Here is an 18,248-nt window from a genome sequence, read left to right as displayed (position 1 = left end):
TGTGAAAATTCAAGTCCTGTATTGAGAGCAATGTAGTCTTAAAATGGAACAAAGTGAAAAGATTGTTCCCTCGGGTGTCCTGTTGGTGGGGACATTGTCATTTGTTGTTGAAGCACAGAGCTCTTTTCTGGCAGTGTGCAAACACTCATGTATGCAGGTATGTTCACCACCAGAAGGGACCTGGCAGCACGCCCACAAAGGTGTGTGTCACCCACACAAACACACAATCTGGCAGAGTCATAACTGCATTGGGCCAGGCCCACAAGTATCTGCAGACAGCAGAGGGTAAAGTCCCCGCCCTCCAGTGGTCCAGGGAGCTGTTCAAAGAGAACCTGGGGTGACTCTTGGTGTGAGGGAAACTTCAGCTCTGGTGAACACAGTCATTCCCCGCTTTGAGTCCCTCTAGGGGGCTGGGAGAACACAGTTTTCCTTGGGGAGCAGGATTAGAAGAAACAGCATATTTTCCTACCAGAGCCCCCAGAAGCACAGCAGGTCAGCCTCCCTCCGGGTGTTGGTTTTACAATACACATCGTCTCCTGTAAAAGCTCAGCAAGCAGTCCCTCTGCCAGGGCTTGAGGTGCTTTGGTGCAGACAGTAAAAGGATGACCTTCTTGGAACACAGTCCTGCTTTAAGGAAGAGAGGGGTCCAGCTGATGGCCTGCCCACCATCCCCTAAGCTGTATAGAAGCCCAGGACAGGAAGGTTATGTGAGGCTATCTTGTAGCCCTGAGCTAAAGAAAAGCAGATTTGGAAGGAACAGATGGAATAATGTGGTGCAGGGCCCACATGTGAGGACTCGGGGATCCCACGGAGTGGGAACAAAAGGCCAGGAGAGTAGAGGAAGACTGTGGGTGGATGTGGGGTGTCTGTGTCCATCTGGAAAGGGAGGGAAGAGAAAAGAAGAAATTAAAATGAAGGCCCAAGCCTGCTAAGGACTGCCAGATTCATACAAAGGGTGAGAGAGGCACTGTGGAGGCTGAGAAGAGCTGGCTAGCAAGGGAGAACCCCAGGGAGGCAGTAACCTCTTCAGGAAAGGTGGGCAGCAGGGCAGGGAGGAGAGGGGGTGCAAAGGAAGATCCTGGGCAACACAGAAGGTGATGACCGGACCTGCTTCTCCCTCTTCTGGTTCCAAGTCAGCATTGTGGCCCTGCCAGCCTCCCTGAGCCCAAGGCTAAGATTGACAGGACTGCAGCTTCTCTGGGTCCTGGGTGGATTTGAATAATTAAGTCATCTGGATTCTTATGATTTACCATTTTCAATGATAAATAGACAGCGCCCAAGCCAGCCAGTTGGCAAAACTCTGGCTGCTAGTTATAATTTGTCAAGCTGCCAGCACATTCATGTTTTATGCTAATGGAGAAAGACTCATTGACTAGGGGTGGCTGCGACCCGGTCAGCTCTCTCCTCAGGCACCCCTGAGGTTGAGAGGTCGGGGAAGAAGGGCTGAGGCTGGTATGGATTTTCTGTAAGGGTCAGTGTAATTTTGTAATAATTCAGAGGTGCACACACACTAGCATGTAGAGAGTCCCATATCCAGAGACACGTTCAGGCCCCCACGCACCCATATCCCTCCAATATGGGCAGCGGTACCTGTGCAGGCCTCTGGGTCTGCAGAACCTAAGACCAGACTGGGCACATCTGTCCACCCCTGCAACCCACTTGCACACGCACACCCCTGCTGTCGCCTTCAGGGATGTGATTACACCAAGATAAACTTACAGACATGTTCAGCAGCCTGGAGAAACCACATGACCCCCCACTCTCCAGCACCCACACTGTGACAGAAAAGTTCACACTCAAAGGTGGGAGGCACCCAGGACCCCTCTTCCGTCCACCCCATACCCTCCATTTCAGGGGATGAAAGCACCAAGCCTGGTGCGTTTTCCCAGTGTGGAAAGGGCTGAGTGCCATCCAACTTTTCATCTGACTGGGGCAACAAAGAGAGAGCTGAGAAGACCGAGGCCCTGAGACCTGACTCATGCAAGGCTGCGATAAAAATAAGCTGAACTGAGCCAATTTCCTTTTTCCATCTGTTTATTTGTATATCTATCCACAACACACTGAAGTCTTGGGGTGGCAAAATTTTTCCGATACTTGTGGCATACTGAGGTAGAGGTGATGCTTTGCCCGTGATGAATACGGAAAAAAAAAATATTAAGAAGAGTGAACAGCTACAGCTACTAGATGCAAAATGGATCAAATTGCTCATTTTCCCTTCTAGTTCTCCACCACAACAAATGTAGACACCATTGCTGGCTTGAGGGCCCTGAGGACAGGTATGGATCTGGGCAAAGACCTCTTGTTCCTGGGTGTGGAAATCCTAGCCTTTGGTGTGATAGGAAATACTAATTCTAGACCAATTAAAACAGTCTGATCTCTCTTCTGACCCCCAGGTGCCCTCACAACAGATCAATGTGTGCAAGCAGGATGGAGAAGCAGGCAGCTGCCCTTCTTATAAAAGAATTTGAATTTTGTTTGATTATTGGCAGGGCTGGAAGCTGCAGGTCCTTCCTCCCAGCAGCTTTGAGGTTGACAGGAGCACAGGGAAAGAAGAGTGGGGTGTGGTGTTAAACATTCACTTGCCTTCTCCAAACCCGGGGAGGGCAAAGACAAACTGAACAAAACTGAGAACAGCAAGGAGTGCAAAGGAGGAACTGATTTTTGCCACCGAGCTTTGGCTCTGTCTGCTGAGATCCCAGCTCCTTTGAAATTCATTGGCTTCTCTCCTTTTTTGTAGGGCCAGGAGGGAGTAAAGAAATGGGTATGGATAGATAGTCCACATCCTTTCCACAATCACTTGGATTGGGCCACCTTTCTTTACTCAGCAGATGTGGATTCTGGTAGGGGTTCGGGTGCTGGCTAATGAGGGCAATCCATGTTCTGGTTTTCGGGAGCCAGAATCTGACAGCCTCTTTACCTAAGGGAAATAAGACCCCTAAATGCACCAAGAATAGGCAAACATGCTTTGTGTTTTAGAGATTTTGAGGTTATAATATGCCACTGACCTTCACCCCCTGAGAGCAGCAGCTTTGGGGATACCAGCATCTGTGTTCCAGGAACAGGGATGAGGTGGAAATGAAGAACTGTCTACAGTGAGTCAAAGGGATGTGAAGGCCAAAGTCACAACTGATACAGAAAGCAAACTGGTACCCTGCCCCAGGTTAGTAAAGCTCAGCTTCTCATCGAGGGCCTCTTCTCCGAGTCCCTGTATTTGCATCCTCATTAGGAACTCCAGAGGCAGAGTGTGTGTCAGCCAGCCTCAGGGTCTCAGAGCAAAGGCTGTTGGGATACAAAGAGCAAGAGTCCTGGTTCGGCCTAGACAAAAGGGGGAAGAGCACCAGAAAGAAACAAGAGAGGAGAGAGAGAGAGAGAAGACAGGGAGGGAGGGAGAGAGGGGGGAGAGAGAGAGGAGAGGAGGGGGAGGGGGAGGATGAGAGCAAAGAAAAGGGGGACTGTGCTAGGAAGTGTTGGACAGAGGTCTCCTTGAAGAGGGTGCTGTGAAGGTTGTACTGAATAGTGCCTACATGCCTCTCTAGCTGTTGGATTGGGGGTTCTCAGCCCATGCTCAAGGGTTACATTGCTCTTTGAAGGTCTGACCCAATTACCTATCCCATCCCATTTTGGGGAAACAAAGGGGAATTATTTATTTATTGCTAAAGGTCAAACCCACAGGACCTCACAAATACTAGGTAAGTGTTCTACTCACACACACACACACAAATACACAAATGAACCTGAATCATATACACATACACATATTATACACACATAAAAAAACCTGAGTCATGGCATGGGCAAATGGCTCAGTGGGACAGCACTTGCCAGCATACATGAGGTACTGGATTTGGTGCTCAGTACCAAAACAAAACAAAAACTTGAATCTAACTGGGAAGTTTCCACCAGTACCCTGTGGACAGGGTATAGGAGATGTAGTACAGGCCCAACAGGCAAGGTATACTCTAATATACCAAGCAGATCCCTCTGCAGGCAGAGTCTAATGTCATTTTGATAGGTCACCTCTTGTATGGGTTCTGTAAATTACCCTATGCACTTGAGACTTGCTTGTCACAGAGACTGTCCCTATTCTCTTCCTCACACAGAATTCCTTCTTTGATTCTTAAAGGGTTTACAAACCTCATACCAAACTCTTCTCAAATGAATCTCACCTGTCCTAGCATGAGGGAACCCCTAAACCTTGTAGTTTTTTGGGTGTAACTGATGGAGAGGGGGTAGCAAAGGATATCCTTTTGCTAATGATAGAATTTTTTTTCTTCAAGCATTGTGTGGTGGCTTATGCCTGTAATCTCAGCACTCAAAAGGCTGAGGCAGGAGGACTGCCGTGAGTTCAAGACCTGATCTACATAGGCTGTAGGCCAGCTTAGGCTTTAGAGTGAGACCTTGTCTCAGAGAAACATCAACAAAATCAAGGTTTTTCTTCTTACTAATGAAGAAAACAAAGATCCTCTCTCCCACCTGGTGGAACAGGCCTCATCTTCTCCCTTTTCTCCTGTACCTATTTAGGAAGCCAAAATTGCTGAGTAATCCTGTAATGTAAAGAGCTCATTTGACAGATGATCAAACTATGGGGTCACAGAGATTAAGCATCCAGAGCCCAGAGAAGAGTGGCCTGGTTTCCAGACCTGCTTTGGCAGCAGGGTCAACACAGAGTGCCAGTGGTCCTCAGGCTGGCTTTGGCCTGCCCCTCACTTGTGCAGGGTCATCACCTGGGCTGGGTGAGGTACACTGGGGATGAATTCTTTCTCCTCTCACCCTCTCTCCTGTTTTACCCTTTATTTTAAAACAAATCAAACCCAAACCCAAATGAACCAGAGCTTCTCCATTCTGCCCTCTATCAGTGTTTTTATACTTCCCTCCTTCCTGGCTTCCTGGAGTCCCTTGGTCTGACTGGGCATTTGGGCTTTTACAGGCCTGCAGGCACATCTTTCCTGCCTGCCCGCCCGCCTGGTCTCTTCTCCTTGTTGTTCTGCATTTTCCTGGCACTTCCTGCTACCTTCCTTTGTTTCTAAGTCTTCTCTGCAGTGCGCAGATGGCATAAACGGGCCCTTCCCCAGAGGAAGGTCCGGCCGGCATCCACCCAGCATCTTTGCACTGTTGTTTCTCAGCTTCCCACAGTTTGGGACCCTATTTCTAGGTGTCCCTTTACTTAACATGTCAGGGTGGGTGGGGTCCACCAGTCCCCACTACAGGCTTAGGAAAGCTGTCCCAAACAGTTGTCACTCCATCAATTCTAAGAAGAAAGAGGATGAGGGGAATGTAAAAAGAAAAGGAGAGACAAGCCCACAGATGGAATGGATGTTGAGGAGGCAGAAGCAAAAGGGAGCAGATTAATTGAAGGGGGAGGGAGAAGCCTATGACCCTGTGCTTCTCTCTGAAAAGCTTTGGTTTTGGTTTTGGTTTTTTTCCCAGAGTGCTAGGCTTACAGGCATGAGTGACACAGCGCGCTTCTATTTGAGTGCCACCGGTCTGCGCCTGCCTCTTTAGGGTTCCTATCAAAGGTCCAGATTTGGCGACCCGTAACAAACTTATTCTAGGCAGTGCGGCTGTTCTGACTGAGTCATCTGGGAGAACCCAGTTCCCGGACTCTGGGCAGCTGCTGGTGCTTGGCAGAAATTCTCTAGAGCATTGAAAACAAAGCTCCCCCTCCCCCACATATGCTCCAGGCTAAACGGGGCCTAGTGGCCTGAAACACCACACGCTCCAAGTGGGACCCACCGCCCTTTCAAAAAACCGGTCCAAATGCAATTTTTATTTTTTACATTTGCCTTCAGCCTGGTTCTTCCAGCTTCGGGTTCCCAGAGGGGCCTGACCTCAAGTGGAGAGCCTCTCTATCAGGTATCTCTTGGGCACCAGTCAGGCGGCCATCCACTGCACCTGCTGGGGCCTGCATGTCCCACTACTCACTAAACCTGCAGCAGTCCACTCCTGCGCCCCGCCCTCTCCCCTAGTCTGGCTCCAACATCGCTCCCTGAACCCAACGTCTGCTTTTTTTTTTTTTTTTTTTTTTTTTTTTTTGGTTTTTCGAGACAGGGTTTCTCTGTGTACAACGTCTGCTTTTAATTCTCTTTGACATCTCTCGAGGAGGGCAATCAGCCCCCAGAACAGCGGGGGGGGGGGCTCTTTCTTTGGCCTCCCTGGGGCGCTGGAGAAGGTGGGAGGGTTGTGGGGGTGGGAAGAGCTGCACGCACCCTTGAGACCATTTTAGAGAGATGGGTCTCTGAGTCAAACTAGATTAGAAACAGTAGTAAAGGTACTGGGAGTATTCCGTCTTGCGCTTCTCCTAAATTAAAATCAGCGGAAGATCCTAGGAAGGCAGGGCCTTACCCCGCCAGCATCCCAGCACAGCCGGAAACTGCTACTTTCCAACACTTCTGTCTCCTCTCCCTTCCTGTGGACCTGTTCTTGGCGATCTCCAAGAGTCCCTAAGGGCTTATTGGGGTGAGCAGGTTTGGGACTACTTGGTTCTTTGGTTGTACTTAGTCCAGATCCTGGAGCCAGCGACACCTCCTACTTTCTGGAGGAGAGGAGGACTCGCCTCAACTGCAATCTCAAACCCCAACTCTGCTTCCTCCCCCAAGCCCTTGGAAAAAACTTTTTCGAAGTTCCTGCAAGTTGCATTTGGGGGAAAGAATGCCCTGGGAACACTGGGTCTCTCTGCCCCTCTCCTTTCTTCCCCAGGTGCAGAAGCCTACCCCCTCCCACCCTACTCCACCCCATCCCATCCCCGCCACCTGCCACCCTAGCGCCCAAACTCAGGAGGGAAAAGATGCCCTAAGCCCAAGACTGATGGCTGCCCACCCCCAGCCCAGATCCCTTGGAGGGCTAAAGGCGGGCAGGTCAGAGTTCGCCAGCCAGCGAAGAAAGCGTGATGGAGAAAGAGGAGAGAACCGGAGCCGCAGATTTCCAGACTGACGCTTCGCGCTCCCGTCCCCGCTCACCTGCTCCCGACAGGCTCCTTTAGATTTTCGTCCACTCAAAAGTTTGTCCCTTTCGTAGAGGATTTCCAGGAGAGGCGTACATTTGACCCCGGGGCGGGTTTGAGATGCCCAAGAGGGCCTGAGCGCTAATAAGCGGCCGGCGGAAGCGGGACCCCAAAGTAAGGACGCAGCAGCGATTCGCAGAGCATCCGAGAGAGCCCTGGCGTTAGCCCGGGGATGGCCCTGGGCCCACAGGGTGCTAACATGGGGCTGCTGAGAGGAGAGACAGAGCCTTGGATGCTGGCGACGTCCGTCGTGTCGTCCAGTTTCTGACCCGGCGGGTGTGTGTGTTCCAGCCCACAACGTTCTCTCGACCCCTTCTGGGGCAGCGCTCAGGACCCCCACTTGTCGGAGAGGGAAGACGAGGGTCCCCTTGGCCCCACCCCGCCCCTGTGCTACTACCCCCCCCCCCCCAGAGCCGAGGGACAGACCGAGAATTGCAACTAGAAATTCGATCTATTGGTACAAGACACCACGTGCTCTTGGGCTAGCCAATGACCAGGCCGCCCGGGATGAGCTAATAATGGAAGCAATTTGTAACTTTCAGTAGCTCTCTAGGCCTAGGTACCGGTGGGAGGGAGGCTGGTGGAGGGGGAAAGAGCACCCCCAGTTTTTCAGCCCAGCCTGTTTGTCTAGGGGCATTCGGACCCCCCTGGCCCTCCTTTTTCCTACCAAGCAATCTCGAGCAGGGTTCTTGGACCACTCCTGACCTACAGCGCAGCCAGGTAAGCTGGTCTCTATCTACCCCTCAATCCACCTCTTCAGGCACCTGCAGACTAGCCTCCCTTCTTGCCCCGTCAGACAATTGAAATCCAATTTTGTTTTTCTTATAGTTGAAAGAAAAACAATCCTCTTGTTTTCTTTATTGTAATCTTGTGGTGGGCAGGATATTAAGACCTGTGTATTTTCCGTGCGGGGGACGATGTTGATGCTATATTCTTTCAGAAGTCTTTCCTCTGTTCTCTAGGGAACTCCACTCCGGGAGAGTTTACTTTTCCCTGGGGATGAGTTACATTTTTGTACACTAATTCTTCAGCGATATCAAGTTCACCTCCCTTCTCCAACCATCCTCCAGGTCAGCATTTACAAATAATTGCTTCCCATATTTTAAATTTATTCGTTTTTCTCTTCCCCTACTAGTTTTTATGTTGCTCAGAATCTCCAGGCTTCCCCCCCCCCCCTCTAGGTGGACTAGCATTTAGTTTTGTATTGGTCCCTCTTTTTGTTTTGGAAATGACTTTATTGTTTGGGAAACCCTATTGTGAACAAGCTCTCCTTTGGTCAGTTCCAACACCCCTGTGGGAAGAACAATGTGGAATATTTCACATATTTTCTTCACTTTTATTTTTGCCTTGATTTTTATGTATTCACTTCAGTTTAAGAAACCTGACCTCATATTGTCTCCTTTGTATACTAAGCCATTTTTGTTTTTATTTTCTAAGCTTCACCATCCTGCACATTTCCCCTTTTCTCCCAGCCCCCTTTCCACTCCAGCCTCCATCTCAAAAGCCACACCTTCCATAATTATCAGCTTTTAAATCGCCCCTCCCCAGCCCTAAGAGGGGTGCCTGGGAGGAAGAGGCAACTGTCCTGTTTCTGCAATGCCCCACTGGGGACACCTCCTTCTGCTTCCCAAGTTAATGGAGACAGGAAGGTCAGAATGACCTCCAACTTTTCATTTTAGATTGAAGTTCTTTCCACTTGTCTATTTTGGGTAATTCTTTGGTTGAATTTTTAATTCTTGCCTTTTCCCTTAAGTTTTAGAAAAATATAAGCAAATTTCATTTCAGGCTGTTGGGCACCTTTTATCTCCTAGGGGAGAATTTCCAGAAGAGAAACATGATCTTTATTTTCACTTTACTTTTGCTCAAGCCAGTCTCTGCAGTGGTGGGGATACTCCTTTTGTTTATTTGTATGTTTTTGAGACAGGATCTCACTATGTAGCCTGTCTAGCCTGGAACTCACTATGTAGATCAGGCTGGCCTAGAATTCACAGAGATCCACCTGCCTCTACCTTCCAGGTGCTGGGATTAAAGGCTTGCACCACAACTCCTGGCTAATTCTTCCTTTTTAAAAGTGTTTCTAAGAAGGTAAACACTGGAATGTGTGATCTAGAGTTCCAGTCTATTCAGAATTATTGAAGGTACAAAAATAAAATTGCAAGAGTAACTCACACTCTGGGAGGATGGCCTTGGAGTGACTGTATCTGTTCCTTGTTCCTCTCTCTGAGCAGAGGAAGAGCTGCTCCACCCCTCTGGCCCCAGCCCCATTGTCACATTGACATTCTGGGCACATGTGGCCCAGCCCCCACCCGCTTCTCCAAGTATGAATCTAAATTACTATTAATAAGGGGCCGCTCCAAGCTAATTGGCATTAAAAGAATTCATTTCAATTTGTTAATATTAAATGAACGCTGTGCACTTTAGCTCCCTTCCTCACCCAGGATTCCCAGATGAGTGATGGGAAGCAGGGCGGGGGAGCAGGCAGGATTTTATGTCTGGCTGTCTGGCTTGGCCACTGCTGGGCCTTCCCTGGGGGTGTGAGACCAGGCACAGTGGGGGGGGGGATCTGAGTGTCTCCTTCTTTATCATCCTGTAAAGCAGAAGCTGTGGGAGAGTGCTGGTGGGTGGGGGTTAAAAGAGAGACACAGAAAGGTTTAGGAGATAATGTGGTGGAGGAAAGGGGGCTAGGAAAATGGGAAGGTGGCAGTGAGATCAATAGAAATTTGGAAACACAAGGGATGTGAGCCATGGGTGGGATAGGTTTATAAAGGAAGGCCCATGCAGCTGAAAACCCACTCCCAGGGTTTAGGGATGCAGCTGGGGTCCTGCAGCTGCTAGCCTGTGGCTTTAGATTTTTCTATCACTTCAGTTTCTTGGTCTGTAAAGCAAGATTATACAATGAAGGGCCTGTCTTAAGGTTGTCTGGGATTTTAAGAAACACACGTGATGTGTTCTGCATCATGCTTGGTACATAGACACCACTACTACATATTGGCTCTCTTTCTGATACAGTAATTAAGAGCTGCTGGATTGGATACTCAGTCCTGCCTTGAATTAGTTGTATGCTATTCAGGCCATTATCTAAGCTCTCCATGGTTCTGTTTTCCCATCAGTAGTAGAGTTAATAGCACCTGGGCTCAGGCAAGGAAGAAAGAAGGGAATTTCAGTGCAAAGCGTCCAGAACAATTCAAGTCTCATGCTGAATGAAAGTTAGCTGCTATGGACAACGTTGCCTTTTGGGTGAGCAAGTTGCGAATGGGCAGGTTGAGAAGGCTCCTTACAGCTGAGAGGTCTGGGGTTTGCCAGGACTGTGAGCACGTCACCCACACACCATCCTTAGCACTTGGAGATGTGGGGAGACAGCCAGTAACCCTGGAGGCTGTGGGGGTTCAGTTCTTCCCATCTCTCTTCTGGCTTGTGGGTTGATGATGCCCCCCCACCCAGTGTCCATCTTCTTTTCTTTCCCTTGGGATGCTATTGATGGAGAATTTGCTTTCTTGACCCCATATCTCCCTATAGTGACAAAGTAGTCTCCAGGGAGTGGGCTGGGGAGATGCATATGGTAGAGAGTCCAACACTTACTAAATACTCTGTATGTTCTAGACCTCATTCAGCAGGAGGCCAAACAAGATCCAAGGAGAAAGGGACCTGACAAAGTCAAAGTAAGAAAGTATCCATGTTGGAAGTTGAGCTCTGATCCTTTTTTTTTTTTGTATTATAGAATACACACACACACACACACACACACACACACACACACACACACACAAAATGGCTACATGGTTAAACTATAGTAGAGCCATGGGACTTCTTTGGGGTTTTATTTTGAGATGGGGTCTCATGAAGCCCATACTGGCCTGAAACTTGCTATGTAGCTAAGGATGACCTTGAACTTCTGGTTCTCCTGACTCCTGACTCTGCCTCTCAAGAGCTGGGCTTATGGGTAGGTAGGAGCCATGTCTGGCCTATAGAAACACATCTTAATGCCTTCCCATGCTGTACACTTCTGAAGGAGGAGATGAAAAAAATCATCTGAAGGGAAAGGCAAGACACATGTGAAGTCAGGGGCAGAATGGGGCCAGGATACTAGAGCAGCTGGCGTGCACGTGTGTGTGTGTGTGTGTGTGTGTGTGTGTGTGTGTGTGTGTGTGATAATATTCTGATATTCTGTCTGAGAAGATTTCCCAGAGGAGATAACTATAGGTCAGAATTCCAATGAATGGGAAGGGACAGATGATAGAAAATACAGGGAAGAAGTTGTACATTGATGAGGAAAGGGAGGAAGAAAGAATCACACCAAGGCTGGCTAAGAGCTGGGATATGAACCTGATTTGGCTTGATGGCACCAAGTAAAAGTAATTATCACTCATTGAGGGCATACTGTGTGCCAGGTACATAAGAGACCTCATTCATTGCTCACAATAATCTTTAAAAAATTTTTTTCTTTTTTTTTTTTTTCCTGTCTAACCCTGGCTGTCCTGGAACTTGCTCTGTAGACCAGGCTGGCTTCACAGATCTGCCTGCCTCTGCCTCCTGAGAGTAAAGGCATGCACCACCACCACCTGGCTGCTCACAATAATCTTGACAAGTGGGTTTTAGGGCTTCTGAAGACTCCTGTTTCTGAGAGTCCACTTTACGTCACAGGATCTGAGTGGCAGAGAACTCATGCTTTGGCTGCCAGATGAGAACCTGGCTCCCCGCCCCTGTTCCTCCCTCTTTGCCATGTCTGTCACTCCTTCCGTTCCAGATTCGGGCTGTCCAATGGCCTTACTTTTATAGTTACACTGGGGAAAAGGGGTTAGTAGCGAATAAGACCACAAGAAGGAGTGGTGATCAGGCTGTAGAGACAAGAACTATTCTCATATCTACATGAAGAAGGATGAAAGAATTCTGCATGGGGGGAGCTGCTAAGTCACTCTCATGGGACTGCTGAGCATGGGTGAATCTCAGGGGCCCAACTGTGCTACACCATTTTCCATGCAATGGTTTTTGTTTATGTCTTGTCTCCAGGGATGACCACTGAGGATCTGAGTCCTCAGTGAAGAGTGCCAGTTGCCACAGAAGCCCATTCTCTCCTTGTAGGCCAGCAGAGAGCCTTCTATCCCAACACTCCACTTCCCAGCACCCTTGCCAGGTGTGGCCAGTGGGAACAAGAGCCCAAATAAGGTCACCCAAGCACGAGGGCACCAGGGCACGGTAAGTTCTTTGTGCCCCATTTCTCGTGTCCTGGATAGATACTGAGATGCGGCCTGGCTGGAAGCTGAAGAGGCAGTGAGTGGTCCCTAGTGGAGAGCAAAGCAACAGTGTTGAGAAGAACCCAAGACCCCACGTGACAGATGGAGGAGAGCTGACTGCTGCTTCTGCTGTCATTTCCATGACAAATAAACTGTTTCCCAGGCTGCTGCTTGAGGCCTTTTTATTGTAACCTTTCTCCGTCCTTTCTTTCTTTCTTTTTTTTGTTTTTTGTTTTTTGTATTTTCAAGACAGGGTTTCTCTGTGTAGCTTTGGAGCCTGTCCTGGAACTCACTTGGTAGCCCAGGCTGGCCTCGAACTCACAGAGATCCTCTTGCCTCTGCCTCTCAAGTGCTGGGATTAAAGGTGTGCGCCACCACTGCCTGGCCTGTAACCTTTCTTGATCAGCCTTCCTATACACCTTCTCACAGCACATCTGCTGACTTAAACCCATGTTAAGGATCACACCCCAAGTGGGACCATGATAATGATAACATTGGTTGAGCCATAGACTAGGCTAATGTGTCGAAGTTTGTACAGTTGTCCTGACAACCCTCTGAGAAAGTTTTGTACTTTCCAACTTACAAATCAGGCTTAAAGAAAGTCCGTGATATGCCAATGAATACACTGTAGGTAGCAGAGCTGACTTTCATTTTTAATTTTGGTTTTGCTTTGTTTTTGGTGTTTTGAGACAGAGTCTTCACTGTGTAACATGGACTGGCCTGCAACTCACTGTGTAGCCCAGGCTGATCTTGCATTTACATTAATTCTCTCTGCTGTAGCCTCCCAAATGCTGAAATTAGAGTTGTGAACCCTCATGCCTGGTAATCTTTGAGGGATATTGATACGTAGTCTGGGGCTAATCTTGAATTCATAATCCTCCTGAGTCAAATTCTCAAGTGTTGGGCATATAGATGTGCACCATCATGTCAGGCTCACCTTGGGCCAAATCCACTCCTCAGGTCAGAACTGGAGGAGACCTTAGAGAGCAACCTGTACTAGGTCATCCCCTGACAGTTAACCACATGGGCTCAGGAATCCCAGTATTTCCCTAGAGAATCTCAGGGGATATTCACTTTACATGTTGGGGTGCTGTGTAAGGCTTTAGTAAAGAAAAGGGGCCGGGCGGTGGTGGCGCACGCCTTTAATCCCAGCACTCGGGAGGCAGAGCCAGGTGGATCTCTGTGAGTTCAAGGCCAGCCTGGGCTACCAAGTGAGTCCCAGGAAAGGCGCAAAGCTACACAGAGAAACCCTGTCTCGAAAAACCAAAAAAAAACCAAAAAAAAACCAAAAAAAAAAAAAAAAAAAAAAGAAAAAAAAAAAAAAAGAAAAGAAAAGGGGCCAGGCATGCTGACACAGACTTGTAAGGCAAACACTGAAGAGGTGGAGGCAGCAGGATTTGAAAGCCAGCCCCAGCTGAGCAAGTCAACCACCTATCTCAACAAGAGGAAACAACAACAACAACAAAACAAAAAACAAAAAAACAAACAAGTGGCAACTTGTCCAAGCCTCCGATAGCTACGATTCTCTTTTAGACAGCCTGGATCATCTAGACTGAAGTGGGGTGGTGTCTGTGTTCCCTTGGCTAGAGCTTGGGCAGTCTGTCTACATTTGGACTCCCAAGCTCCTGTTGGCTATCTGCCCTGAGAAGGGGTGGTGTGCACCTTTCCTCCACCCACCTTGTCACCAGATGCTCAAACGCTAGGGAAGGCAGGCTGGGGCCAGAGCCAAAGCAGGCAAAGGGGTCCCTCAGCCCCTCTCTAGTCTCTGTACATTTCTATCTGGAACCCAGGGCTCCTCTTCCCCTAGGCCCCACCTCTTAGCCCACCAGGAAGGAGAAAGGGAAATTGTCATAAATCCCCCTATTTATACAAGAAGACAGTGTGTTTCTTGTGCCAGAAAAAACACAGAAAGGGAGCTGTCAGGGGAGAAGGGACCCAGCCCCAGACCTTGAGGGGTCAATTTATCTTCTCCAGGCATGGTTTGGGGACTACCGCAGCATTAGCTGTGGGAGATGCAGTCTGGGAGTTGGGGGCAGCCAAGATAGCACTGCCTGGCCTTTGTTTCTGACCTCAGCCCTTCTGCTTCATCTCAGAGGCCCCTCTCCCCTTGACGTTCCTTTTCAAAACAACTTTCCTAAGGTGTAACACACAGAGCACAACCCCACTTGGAATGGACAGGTCATGGCTTTCATATTTTCATGGACATGTGCAACGGTCAGCACAATCAATTTAAGAATATTCTCGCTCCCTGAGAGACAGCCTCCTGCCCATTGGTGACCACTTCCTTATCCCCTATGTCCCTTACAGCCTGGGCAGTCAACAAGCTCCTTTCCACCTCAGTGCCTTTTCCTACTCAGTCAGCACTGCCATAGGAATGGCTTCCTGTAGTGTGTGGCCTTCTGTGACCAGCTCCTTTCCCTTGGTTCATACGTGTTTTTGTGTCAAAGCACACATCCATCCTTGTTTCCTTCTCACGACTGAGTTGTTTCCACACTAGACACATGGTATTCCGGGTATGTGTTCATCAGTCCGTGGGCATTTGGGTCGTTCCCATGTCCAGATATTATGATTCTCTCTTTTTGTCTCTAGGCAGTCTGAACCATCTAGAATGAGGTCCGGCCTGACTCATGTGGGTTAAACTGCTGCGGGGGCCGTTGACTCTATCTTTGGCCCCTTGCTGTCCTCAGACCCCCCCCCCATCCTGAAGCTTCAGAGTCAGCATAAACAGAGGACACTTCACTGAGGATGGTCCCATGTAATAATCCTCTATCTCCACCATGCTATGGGCAAAGGAAGGTCTATAGAGGCTCCCAGGCCAAGGGAAAGTCAAGTACTTGAAGGTGTGGCTGCTTCCGAGTCCAGGTCTCCTGCCCCATGTCCCCATCTCATCTCCTTCAGTCCACTCTGTCTGCCAGCACCAGACTCTGCCCTACCTACATCAACCCTGACATACCAGTGGGAACAGCAAGATACTTACAAAGGTCCAGACAATACCAGGTTGCATTTGTTGAATAAGTGGATGAGGGATTTACTGCATGCTCTCTGGAAATAAACTGTTATCACCCCTTTCCTAGTCTGGAAATCAGCATTACCTCTTCATGAAGGTGGGTATTGAGAGGACAAAACGCTATCTATATAATAGCTGCTAATTATTAGACCAGCTGTACACCAAGGTATTTAGGTATCTGATTGCTTTTCGTCTCTTTTTTAAGGCAGGGTTTCATGTAGCCCAGGCTGGCCTGGAATTCTGACAACGTAACTGAGAATAACCTTGAGTTTTAGATCCTCCTGTCTTTACCAAGTGCTGGGATTACAAGTGTGCACCAAGACACATGATTTATGTTGCACTGGGAATAGAACCCAGGGTTTCTTGCATGCTATCCTACCAACTGAGCCGTATTGCCAACCTGCTTTTCACCTCCCAAGCGAGTATAATACAGCCCATTTTAATTTCTCTTTACATGCATTTATTTTTTGAATATGTCCTTGTGTGTGCACACATGCTCACATGTCTGGAGGTCTGAGGACAACTTGCAGGAGTAATTTCTCATCTTCCACTTGCTGTATGGGTTTCAGAAATCAAATTTAGGCTATCAGACTTGGCAGTGAGTACCTTTACCAGCTAAGCCATCTCAACATTTTAAAGCTAAGAAATAACTGACCACAGCCCCATTCTGGCCTTCTCAGCCTCTCCCCTCCCTCCCAGAGCAGGCGGGCTGCTCCTCCTTCACTGTATAGTGGCTACTCCTGCCTCAGAGGAGAGATGGAAGGATCAATTTGTCTTTCTAGGGCTTTACCCTAACACTTGATGAGCTGCCCATTTTTATGAAGATGGCTGGATTTTATCAGTGGAAGACTCCAGTGAGCCAGAGAGCTGCTGATGTGGAACCAGGAGGAGGACATAGCAGGACAGATAACCCAATGTCGACGAGTAACCACCCTAGCATCCCTTGGCACCTGCTCAGTCAGGTTTCCAACGTGATCTGGATGACACCCAGCAAGCTTGAACATGGTGTTATTTTTGTTTATATGATTTCATTCCTTATAACAAACATAAAAGAGAGCCAAGGCTGGGCAGATTATACAAAGAAGTTTGTAAGGCTACAGCCTATATAGCTTGCTTAATTTTACATGGTGACATTTATGTAGGGCTTACTGTGGACCACAAGCCCTGACAACTTCTCCTTTTGAGAGGGAGTCTCATGTAACACAGGCTAGCCCCAAGCTCACAGTATAACTGAGGTTCGCCTTGAATTCCTGATCCTCATGCCTCCACCTCCCAAGTGCTGGGATTACAGGTGTGCCTCACCATTCCCAGCTTGCCAAATGTTTTGTAACTTGTCCTGTTCCATGTCCGCACGAAGCAGCTGCCATTACTACTCACAGTTTTAAAATGGGGGAAATTGAGGCACAGATCTCCAGTATCTTCCCAAGGTCACAGAGTCAGCAAGCAGGCCATCAGCGCCCAGGGTCTGGCCCTGAGTCTGTAAGGAATGGCTTCCCCAGGTGTTCCTGGCACAGCCATAGCATTTGGGAACTGTAGATAGTCTGGCAGGCCTCCTCCCCCTGCCTCCCCTAGTCTTTATGGCCCATTGGAAAAATAAAGCCGCGCTGTGGCTCCCAGGGTGACAATCCTTCAGCTGCCTCCTTGGCACTGTCGCTCTCCTGGTCTCTTGGCAGTGGTTCCAGCCAGGAGTACCTCAGCTGCTAGTGCGGATCAAGATTTCTCAGGAGAAAGAGTGCACAGAGAAGCTGCTGAGCAGTGAAGTGGCTTTCTGTCCCCTGACTGTCAGGATGAGTGGATGAGTCACTGCACACTTGAGTGGGTATTGCTGCAGCACAGTGTGACCCAGCGTGGAGAAAGCTGGCTGCCTGGCCAGCCACTGAGCAACTTCGGGGACATCTGAAGTAACTATAGGTTCAAAAGGGCTTGACCTTGAACTCCTGATCATCCAGCTTCCAACTCCTAATTGTTCAAATGTGCAGGTGCTCCTGTCCCTGGGTTTACGTGGTGCAGGGGGCAGCACCAAAGGCTTTGAGCCTACCAGGCAAGCGCTGTACCAGCTGGTCACATCCCCACCCCTTCTCTAATATTTAAGAATTCTTATCTACTTCAGTTCTTCAGTGTGGGGACTAACATGTCTTCATTTCATGTTGGAACCTGAGGGGCTTGCCTGGCCGTAGATGGGGAGGAGACAGGCCAGTTTAGGCCAGCCCAGTTTTACTACTCTTTTCCAAGACTCCTGAAAGAAAGAGCAGGGATTTGGATGAATGAACGTGCCCAGCTTTCTCCTAATGATTTCCATTAAGTAATAAAGAATCATTGCTGCTACTTGAAAACAAAAAGAAGAAATATAGCAGGAAGGCTTGTGGTTAGACCACAGGAGGAACCCGGTAGCTGCCTTGGACCTATGCTCTGATGACTGCTCTGAAGAATATCTCACTGATATTTCCTGCAAGGTCCTCCAAGTCCTTTATCCTCATTTTGTAGTGGGAAGACACTGGAGCACACAGCAGGAGGGTCAGTGCCTCGGGTGCTCGGGTAAAGACAAGCCCCCACTGTGGTCAGGGACCGGGAAAGGAGACAGACAAATCTTGGCTCAAGCGCCATCCCTTGGTGTAGCACCAGAGATCTGGAACCAGATCATTGCAGCTGGAATCTCAGCTCCACCTCGGCCTATCTGCGTGGTCTTACACATAACGTCCACTTCTCTGTGCCTTGAGCTCCCCACTGATGACAACACCTACTCCACAGGCCTATGGTGCAGGCCCAGGGTCCACAGCGGGGTGCTTGGGAAGAAGTGCTTTAAAAATGCAGCCTTTGGCAGTTGGAGAGATGGTTCAGCAGTGAAGAGCACTTGCTGACCCTCCAGAGGACTTGAGTCCATCCACACCAGACTCTGCAACTCCAGCTTCAGAGGTCTGGCACCCTCTTCTGGTCTTTGAGGGCAACTGCACACATGTGCACATACACATACACAGACACACATGTATATATAAATAAAAATTAAGAAATA

At 48.8% G+C, this 18,248-nt stretch overlaps 2 long non-coding RNA genes across 5 annotated transcripts; one reads left to right on the top strand and one right to left on the bottom strand.

The window, feature by feature from the left end:
- Positions 1-2,017: 2,017 nt before the first annotated feature.
- LOC131896710 (uncharacterized) lies at positions 2,018-7,373 on the bottom strand. 2 transcript variants are annotated; one of them, XR_009375497.1, is made up of 4 exons: positions 6,957-7,373; positions 4,474-4,544; positions 3,006-3,087; positions 2,018-2,121 (listed from the first exon to the last, which is right to left on the bottom strand). It is a non-coding gene; the product is annotated as an uncharacterized LOC131896710 (long non-coding RNA). The 2 variants fall into 2 exon arrangements; XR_009375496.1 differs by lacking the exon at positions 4,474-4,544.
- A 147-nt stretch (positions 7,374-7,520) lies between these two features.
- Positions 7,521-12,396, top strand: LOC131896505 (uncharacterized). 3 transcript variants are annotated; one of them, XR_009375460.1, is made up of 5 exons: positions 7,521-7,720; positions 7,963-8,070; positions 10,111-10,237; positions 10,601-10,659; positions 12,008-12,396. It is a non-coding gene; the product is annotated as an uncharacterized LOC131896505 (long non-coding RNA). The 3 variants fall into 3 exon arrangements; XR_009375459.1 differs by lacking the exon at positions 10,111-10,237 and having other exon boundaries at positions 7,533-7,720; positions 12,008-12,131; positions 12,232-12,396; XR_009375458.1 differs by lacking the exon at positions 10,111-10,237 and having other exon boundaries at positions 7,533-7,720.
- The last annotated feature ends 5,852 nt before the right edge of the window (positions 12,397-18,248 follow it).

Source organism: Peromyscus eremicus, chromosome 20 (genome assembly GCF_949786415.1).
Source record: "Peromyscus eremicus chromosome 20, PerEre_H2_v1, whole genome shotgun sequence".
NCBI classification, from domain to species: domain Eukaryota; kingdom Metazoa; phylum Chordata; class Mammalia; order Rodentia; family Cricetidae; genus Peromyscus; species Peromyscus eremicus.
Note: the sequence above shows the minus strand (reverse complement) of the source record. Positions and strands in the feature narration are given on the sequence as shown.